This window comes from Gorilla gorilla, chromosome 20, assembly GCF_029281585.2.
Source record: "Gorilla gorilla gorilla isolate KB3781 chromosome 20, NHGRI_mGorGor1-v2.1_pri, whole genome shotgun sequence".
NCBI lineage: Eukaryota > Metazoa > Chordata > Mammalia > Primates > Hominidae > Gorilla > Gorilla gorilla.
In genome coordinates, this window is record NC_073244.2 from 1,708,694 (window position 1) to 1,720,426 (window position 11,733).

An 11,733-nucleotide genomic window follows, 5' to 3' on the forward strand; every position below is an offset into this window, starting at 1 on the left:
TCTGTATGAACATGGAAATATCAACACCGCTATCTGTATGAACATGGAAATATCTTCACCGCCATCTCTATGAACAAGGATATGTCTACACAGCCATCTGGATGAACATGGAAATATCTACACCGCTAACTGTATGAACATGGAAATATCTACACAGCTATCTGTGTAAACATGCATACATCTTCACCGCTATCTGTATAAACATGGAAATATCTACACCGCTATATGAATGAACATGGAAATATCTACACCGCTATCTGTTTGAACATGGAAATATCTACACCACTATCTGCATGAAAATGGAAATATCTACACAGCTATCTGCATATACATGGAAATATCTACACCGCTATCTGTATGAACATGGAAATACCTACACCGCTATCTGTATGAACATGGAAATATCTTCACCGCCATCTGTATGAACATAGATATATCTACACAGCCATCTGTATAAACATGGAAATATCTACACCGCTATCTGTATGAACATGGAAATATCTACAAAGCTATCTGTTTGAACATGGAAATATCTACACCGTTATCTGCATGAAAATGGAAATATCTACACAGCTATCTGCATATATATGGAAATATCTACACAGCTATATCTTTACACTTGGAAATAACTACACCGCTATCTCTATAAACATGTAAATATCTACACCGCCATCTGTATGAACATGGAAATATCTGCACCGCCATCTCTATGAACATATAAATGTCTACACAGCCATCTGTATTAAAAAGGAGATATCTACACCGCCATCTGTATGAACATGGCAATATCTACACGGCTATCTGTATGAACATGGAAATATCTACACCGCTATCTGTATGAACATGGAAATATCTTCAATGCCATCTGTATGAACATGGATATATCTACATAGCCATCTGGATGAACATGGAAATATCTACACCGCTATCTGTATGAACATGGAAATATCTACACCGCTATCTGCATGAACATGGAAATATCTACACAGCCATCTGGATGAACATGGAAATATCTACACCGCTATCTGTATGAACATGGAAATACATACACCGCTATATGTATGAACATGGAAATATCTACACCGCTATCTGTATGAACATGGAAATATCTTCACCGCCGTCTGTATGAACATGGATATATCTACACAGCATTCTGGATGAACATGGAAATATCTACACCGCTATCTGTGTAAACATGCATACATTTTCACCGCTATCTGTATAAACATGGAAATATCTACACCGCTATCTTTATGAACATGGAAATATCTAAACCGCTAACTGTTTGAGCAGGGGAATATATACACCGCTATCTGCATAAAAATGGAAATATCTACACCGCTATCTGTATGAACATGGAAATATCTACACCGCTATCTTTATGAACATGGAATTATCTTCACCGCCATCTGTTTTAACATGGATATGTCTACACAGCCATCTGTATGAACATGGAAATATCTTCACCGCCATCTGTATGAACATGGATATATCTACACAGCATTCTGGATGAACATGGAAATATCTACACCGCTATCTGTGTAAACATGCATACATCTTCTCCGCTATCTGTATAAACATGGAAATATCTACACCGCTATCTGTGTAAACATGCATACACCTTCACCGCTATCTGTATAAACATGGAAATATCTACACAGCTATGTTTATGAACATGGAAATATCTACACCGCTAACTGTTTGAACAGGGAAATATATACACCGCTATCTGCATGAAAATGGAAATATCTACACAGCTATCTGCATATACATGGAAATATCTACACAGCTATCTCTTTACACATGGAAATAACTACACCGCTATGTGTATGAATTTGGAAATATCTACACCGCCATCTGTATGAACATGGAAATATCTGCACCGCCATCTGTATGAACATATAAATATCTACACCGACATCTGTATTAAGATGGAGATATCTACACCGCTATCAGTATAAACATGGAAATATCTACACCGCTATGTGTATAAACATGGAAATATCTACACCGCTATCTGTATAAACATGGAAATATCTACACCGCTACCTGTATAAACATGGAAATATCAGCACCGCTATCGGAATGAATATGGAAATATCTACTCCGCCATCTCTATGAACATGGAAATATCTTCACCGCCATCTGTATGAACATGGATATATCTACACAGCCATCTGTATGAACATGGAAATATCTACACCGCTATCTGTATGAACATGGAAATGTCTACACCGCTATCTGTATCAACATGGAAATATCTTCACCGCCATCTGAATGAACATGGATATGTCTACACAGCCATCTGGATGAACACGGAAATATCTACACCACTATCTGTACGAACATGGAAATATCAACACAACTATCTGTGTAAACATGCATACATCTTCACTGGTATCTGTATGAACATGGAAATATCTACACAGCTATCGCTTTACACATGGAAATAACTACACCACTATCTCTATAAACATGGAAATATCTACACCGTAATCTGTATGAACATGGAAATATCTGCACCGCCATCTGTATGAACATGTAAATAACTACACCGCCATCTGTATTAAGAAGGAGATATCTACACCGCTATCTGTATAAACATGGAAATATCTACACCGCTATCTGTATGAACATGGAAATATCTACACCGCTATCTGTATAAACATGGAAATATGTACACAGCTACCTGTATAAACATGGAAGTATCAGCACCGCTATCGGTATGAACATGGCAATATCTACACGGCTATCTGTGTGAACATGGAAATATCTACACCGCTATCTGTATGAACATGGAAATATCTTCAATGCCGTCTGTATGAACATGGATATATCTACACAGCCATCTGGATGAACATGGAAGTATCTACACCGCTATCTGTATGAACATGGAAATATCTACACCGCTATCTGCATGAACATGGAAATATCTAAACCGCAAACTGAGCAGGGGAATATATACACCGCTATCTGCATAAAAATGGAAATATCTACACCGCTATCTGTATGAACATGGAAATACATACACCGCTATCTGTATGAACATGGAAATATCTACACTGCTATCTGTATGAACATGTAAATATCTACACCGCTATCTGTGTGAACATGGAAATATCTACACCGCCGTCTGTATGAACATGGAAATATCTTCTCCGTCATCTGTATGAACATGGAAATATCTTCTCTGCCATCTGTATGTTTGAACATGGATATATCTACACAGCCATCTGGATGAACATGGAAATATCTACACCGCTATCAGTATGAACATGGAAATATCTACACCGCCTTCTGTATGAACATGGATATATCTACACATCCATCTGTATAAACATGGAAATATCTACACCGCAATCTGTATGACCATGGAAATATCTACACTGCTATCTGTTTGAACATGGAAATATCTACACCGCTATCTGCATGAAAATGGAAATATCTACACAGCTATCTGCATATATATGGAAATATCTACACAGCTATCTCCTTACACTTGGAAATAACTACACCACTATCTCTATAAACATGGAAATATCTACACCGCCATCTGTATGAACATGGAAATATCTGCACCGCCATCTGTATGAACATATAAATGTCTACACAGCCATCTGTATTAAGAAGGAGATATCTACACCGCTATCTGTATAAAGATGGAAATATCTACACCGCTATCTGTATGAACATGGAAATATCTACACCGCTATCTGTATAAACACGGAAATATGTACACCGCTACCTGTATAAACATGGAAGTATCAGCACCGCTATCGGTATGAACATGGCAATATCTACACGGCTATCTGTATGAACATGGAAATATCTACACCGCTATCTGTATGAACATGGAAATATCTTCATCGCCATCTGTATGAACATGTATATATCTACACAGCCATCTGGATGAACATGGAAATATCTACACCGCTATCTGTATGAACATGGAAATATCTGCACCGCTATCTGCATGAACATGGAAATATCTACACAGCCATCTGGATGAACATGCAAATATCTACACCGCTATCTGTATGAACATGGAAGTACATAGACCGCTATCTGTCTGAACATGGAAATATCTACACCGCTATCTGTATGAACATGGAAATATCTACACCGCTGTCTGTATGAACATGGAAATATCTTCACCGCCATCTGTATGAACATGGATATATCTACACAGCATTCTGGATAAACATGGAAATATCTACACCACTATCTGTGTAAACATGCATACATTTTCACCGCTATCTGTATAAACATGGAAATATCTACACCGCTATCTTTATGAACATGGAAATATCTACACCGCTAACTGTTTGAACATGGAAATATATACACCGCTATTTGCTTGAAAATGGAAATATCTACACCGCTATCTGTATGAACATGGAAATACATACACCGCTATCTGTTTGAACATGGAAATATCTACACCGCTTTCTGTATGAACATGGAAATAACTACACCCCTATCTGTATGAACATGGAAATATCTTCACCGCCATCTGTATGAACATGGATATATCAACACAGCCATCTGGATGAACATGGAAATATCTGCACCGCTATCTGTATGACAATGGAAATATCTACACCGCTATCTGTATGAACATGGATATATCTACACAGCCATCTGGATGAACATGGAAGTATCTACACAGCTATCTGTGTAAACATGCATACATCTTCAAAGCTATCTGTATAAACATGGAAATATCTACACCGCTATCTTTCTGAACATGGAAATATCTACACCGCTAACTGTTTGAAGAGGGAAATATATACACCGCTATCTGCATGAAAATGGAAATATCTACACAGCTATCTGCATTTACATGGAAATATCTACAAAGCTATCTCTTTACACATGGAAATAACTACACCGCTATCTGTATGAACATGGAAATATCTACACCGCCATCTGTATGAAAATGGAAATATCTGAACCGCCATCTGTATGAACATATAAATATCTACACCGCCATCTGTATTAAAATAGAGATATCAACACCGCTATCTGTATAAACATGGAAATATCTACACCGCTATCTGTATAAACATGGAAATATCTACAACGCTATCTGTATAAACATGGAAATATCTTCACCGCTACCTGTAAAAACATGGAAATATCAGCACCGCTATCTGTATGAACATGGAAATATCTGCACCGCTATCTGTACGAACATGGAAATATCTACACCGCTATCTGTATGAACATGGAAATATCTACACAGCCATCTGGATGAACATGTAAATATCTACACCGCCATCTGTATTAAGAAGGAGATATCTACACCGCTATCTGTATAAACATGGAAATATCTACACCGCTATCTGTATGAACATGGAAATATCTACACCGCTATCTGTATAAACATGGAAATATGTACACAGCTACCTGTATAAACATGGAAGTATCAGAACCGCTATCGGTATGAACATGGCAATATCTACACGGCTATCTGTATGAACATGGAAAATCTACACCGCTATCAGTATGAACATGGAAATATCTTCACCGCCATCTGAATGAACATGGATATATCTACACAGCCATCTGGATGAACATGGAAATATCTACACCGCTATCTGTACGAACATGGAAATATCTACACCGCTATCTGTATGAACTTGGAAATATCTACACCGCTATCTGTATGAACATGGAAATATCTACACCGCTATCTGTATGAACATGGAAGTATCTTCACCGCCATCTGTATGAACATGGATATATCTACACAGCATTCTGGATGAACATGGAAATATCTACACCGCTATCTGTGTAAACATGCATACATTTTCACCGCTATCTGTATAAACATGGAAATATCTACACCGCTATCTTTATGAACATGGAAATATCTAAACCGCTAACTGTTTGAGCAGGGGAATATATACACCGCTATCTGCATAAAAATGGAAATATCTACACCGCTATCTGTATGAACATGGAAATATCAACACCGCTATCTTTATGAACATGGAATTATCTTCACCGCCATCTGTTTTAACATGGATATGTCTACACAGCCATCTGGATGAACATGGAAATATCTACACCGCTATCTGTATGAACATGGAAATATCTACACCGCTATCTGTGTAAACATGCATAAATCTTCTCCGCTATCTGTATAAACATGGAAATATCTACACCGCTATCTGTGTAAACATGCATACACCTTCACCGCTATCTGTATAAACATGGAAATATCTACACAGCTATCTTTATGAACATGGAAATATCTACACCGCTAACTGTTTGAACAGGGAAATATATACACCGCTATCTGCATGAAAATGGAAATATCTACACAGCTATCTGCATATACATGGAAATATCTACACAGCTATCTCTTTACACATGGAAATAACTACACCGCTATGTGTATGAATTTGGAAATATCTACACCGCGATATGTATGAACATGGAAATATCTGCACCGCCATCTGTATGAACATATAAATATCTACACCGACATCTGTATTAAGATGGAGATATCTACACCGCTATCAGTATAAACATGGAAATATCTACACCGCTATGTGTATAAACATGGAAATATCTACACCGCTATCTGTATAAACATGGAAATATCTACACCGCTACCTGTATAAACATGGAAATATCAGCACCGCTATCGGAATGAATATGGAAATATCTACTCCGCCATCTCTATGAACATGGAAATATCTTCACCGCCATCTGTATGAACATGGATATATCTACACAGCCATCTGTATGAACATGGAAATATCTACACCGCTATCTGTATGAACATGGAAATGTCTACACCGCTATCTGTATCAACATGGAAATATCTTCACCGCCATCTGAATGAACATGGATATGTCTACACAGCCATCTGGATGAACACGGAAATATCTACACCACTATCTGTACGAACATGGAAATATCAACACAACTATCTGTGTAAACATGCATACATCTTCACCGGTATCTGTATGAACATGGAAATATCTACACAGCTATCTCTTTACACATGGAAATAACTACACCACTATCTCTATAAACATGGAAATATCTACACCGCCATCTGTATGAACATGGAAATATCTGCACCGCCATCTGTATGAACATGTAAATAACTACACCGCCATCTGTATTAAGAAGGAGATATCTACACCGCTATCTGTATAAACATGGAAATATCTACACCGCTATCTGTATGAACATGGAAATATCTACACCGCTATCTGTATAAACATGGAAATATGTACACAGCTACCTGTATAAACATGGAAGTATCAGCACCGCTATCGGTATGAACATGGCAATATCTACACGGCTATCTGTATGAACATGGAAATATCTACACCGCTATCTGTATGAACATGGAAATATCTTCAATGCCGTCTGTATGAACATGGATATATCTACACAGCCATCTGGATGAACATGGAAGTATCTACACCGCTATCTGTATGAACATGGAAATATCTACACCGCTATCTGCATGAACATGGAAATATCTAAACCGCAAACTGAGCAGGGGAATATATACACCGCTATCTGCATAAAAATGGAAATATCTACACCGCTATCTGTATTAACATGGAAATACATACACCGCTATCTGTATGAACATGGAAATATCTTCACTGCTATCTGTATGAACATGGAAATATCTACACCGCTATCTGTGTGAACATGGAAATATCTACACCGCCGTCTGTATGAACATGGAAATATCTTCTCCGTCATCTGTATGAACATGGAAATATCTTCTCTGCCATCTGTATGTTTGAACATGGATATATCTACACAGCCATCTGGATGAACATGGAAATATCTACACCGCTATCAGTATGAACATGGAAATATCTACACCGCCTTCTGTATGAACATGGATATATCTACACAGCCATCTGTATAAACATGGAAATATCTACACCGCTATCTGTATGAACATGGAAATATCTACACTGCTATCTGTTTGAACATGGAAATATCTACACCGCTATCTGCATGAAAATGGAAATATCTACACAGCTATCTGCATATATATGGAAATATCTACACAGCTATCTCCTTACACTTGGAAATAACTACACCACTATCTCTATAAACATGGAAATATCTACACCGCCATCTGTATGAACATGGAAATATCTGCACCGCCATCTGTATGAACATATAAATGTCTACACAGCCATCTGTATTAAGAAGGAGATATCTACACCGCTATCTGTATAAAGATGGAAATATCTACACCGCTATCTGTATGAACATGGAAATATCTACACCGCTATCTGTATAAACACGGAAATATGTACACCGCTACCTGTATAAACATGGTAGTATCATCACCGCTATCGGTATGAACATGGCAATATCTACACGGCTATCTGTATGAACATGGAAATATCTACACCGCTATCTGTATGAACATGGAAATATCTTCATCGCCATCTGTATGAACATGTATATATCTACACCGCCATCTGGATGAACATGGAAATATCTACACCGCTATCTGTATGAACATGGAAATATCTGCACCGCAATCTGCATGAACATGGAAATATCTACACAGACATCTGGATGAACATGGAAATATCTACACCGCTATCTGTATGAACATGGAAGTACATAGACCGCTATCTGTATGAACATGGAAATATCTACACCGCTATCTGTATGAACATGGAAATATCTACACCTCTGTCTGTATGAACATGGAAATATCTTCACCGCCATCTGTATGAACATGGATATATCTACACAGCATTCTGGATGAACATGGAAATATCTACACCGCTATCTGTGTAAACATGCATACATTTTCACCGCTATCTGTATAAACATGGAAATATCTACACCGCTATCTTTATGAACATGGAAATATCTACACCGCTAACTGTTTGAACATGGAAATATATACACCGCTATTTGCTTGAAAATGGAAATATCTACACCGCTATCTGTATGAACATGGAAATACATACACCGCTATCTGTTTGAACATGGAAATATCTACACCGCTTTCTGTATGAACATGGAAATAACTACACCCCTATCTGTATGAACATGGAAATATCTTCACCGCCATCTGTATGAACATGGATATATCAACACAGCCATCTGGATGAACATGGAAATATCTGCACCGCTATCTGTATGACAATGGAAATATCTACACCGCTATCTGTATGAACATGGATATATCTACACAGCCATCTGGATGAACATGGAAGTATCTACACTGCTATCTGTGTAAACATGCATACATCTTCAAAGCTATCTGTATAAACATGGAAATATCTACACCGCTATCTTTCTGAACATGGAAATATCTACACCGCTAACTGTTTGAACAGGGAAATATATACACCGCTATCTGCATGAAAATGGAAATATCTACACAGCTATCTGCATTTACATGGAAATATCTACAAAGCTATCTCTTTACACATGGAAATAACTACACCGCTATCTGTATGAACATGGAAATATCTACACCGCCATCTGTATGAAAATGGAAATATCTGAACCGCCATCTGTATGAACATATAAATATCTACACCGCCATCTGTATTAAAATAGAGATATCTACACCGCTATCTGTATAAACATGGAAATATCTACACCGCTATCTGTATAAACATGGAAATATCTACAACGCTATCTGTATAAACATGGAAATATCTTCACCGCTACCTGTAAAAACATGGAAATATCAGCACCGCTATCTGTATGAACATGGAAATATCTGCACCGCTATCTGTACGAACATGGAAATCTCTACACCGCTATCTGTATGAACATGGAAATATCTACACCGCTATCTGTTTGAACAGGGAAATATATACACAGCCATCTGGATTAACATGGAAATATCTACACCGCTATCTGTATGAACATGGAAATATCTTCACCGCCATCTGTATGAACATGGATATATCTACACAGCCATCTGGATGAACATGGAAATATCTACACCGCTATCTGTGTAAACATGCATACATTTTCACCGCTATCTGTATAAACATGGAAATATCTACACCGCTATCTTTATGAACATGGAAATATCTACACCACTAACTGTTTGAACATGGAAATATATACACCGCTATCTGCTTGAACATGGAAATATCTACACCGCTATCTGTATGAACATGGAAATACATACACCGCTATCTGTTTGAACATGGAAATATCTTCACCGCTTTCTGTATGAACATGGAAATATCTACACCGCTATCTGTATGAACATGGAAATATCTTCACCGCCATCTGTATGAACATGGATATATCTACACAGCATTCTGGATGAACATGGAAATATCTGCACCGCTATCTGTATGAACATGGAAATATCTACACCGCTATCTGTATGAACATGGATATATCTACACAGCCATCTGGATGTACATGGAAATATCTACACCGCTATCTGTGTAAAATGCATACATCTTCACCGCTATCTGTATAAACATGGAAATATCTACACCGCTATCTTTATGAACATGGAAATATCTACACCGCTAACTGTTTGAACAGGGAAATATCTACACCGCAATCGGTATAAATGTGGAAATATCTACACCACTATCTCTATAAACATGGAAATATCTACACCGCCATCTGTATGAACACGGAAATATCTACACCGCTATCTGTATAAACATGCAAATATCTACAACACTAACTCTATAAACATGGAAATATCTACACCACTAAATCTGTAAACATGGAAATATCTACACTGCCATCTGTATAAACATGGAAATAGCTACAGCGCCATCAGTATGAACATGGAAATATCTACACCACCATCGGTATGAACATGGAAATATCTACACAGCCATCTGTATGAACATGGAAATATCTACAGCGTCATCTGTATGAACATGGAAATATCTACACAGCCATCTGTATGAACACTGAAATATCTTCACGCCATCTGTATGAACATGGAAATATCTACACCGCCATCTGTATGAACATGGAAATATCTACACCGACATCTGTATGACCATGGAAATATCTACACCGCTATCTGTATGAACATGAAATATCTACACCGCTATCTGTATGAACACGGAAATATCTACACCACTCTCTGTATTAACATGGAAATATCTACACTTACCTGTGAAACAGGGAAATATGTACAACGCTATCTCTAAAAAGATGGAAATATCTACACCACTATCTCTATAATCATGGAAATATCTACACTGCCATCTCTATAAAGATTGAAATACATAGACTGCCATCTTATGAACTTGGAAATATCTACACAGCTACCTGCATATACCTGGAAATATCTACACAGCTATCTCTTTACACATGGAAATAACTACACCGCTATCTGTATGAACATGGAAATATCTACACCGCTATCTGTATGAACATGGAAATATCTACACCGCTATCTGTATGAACATGGAAATATCTACACCGCTATCTGTATGAACATGGAAATATCTACACCGCTATCTGTATGAACATGGAAATATCTACACCGCTATCTGTATGAACATAGAAATATCTACACCGCTATCTGTTTGAACATGGAAATATCTACACCGCTGTCTGCATGAAAATCGAAATATCTACACAGCTATCTGCATATACATGGAAATATCTACACAGCTATCTCTTTACACATGGAAATAACTACACCGCTATCTCTATAAACATGGAAATATCTACACCGCCATCTGTATGAACATGGAAATATCTGCACCG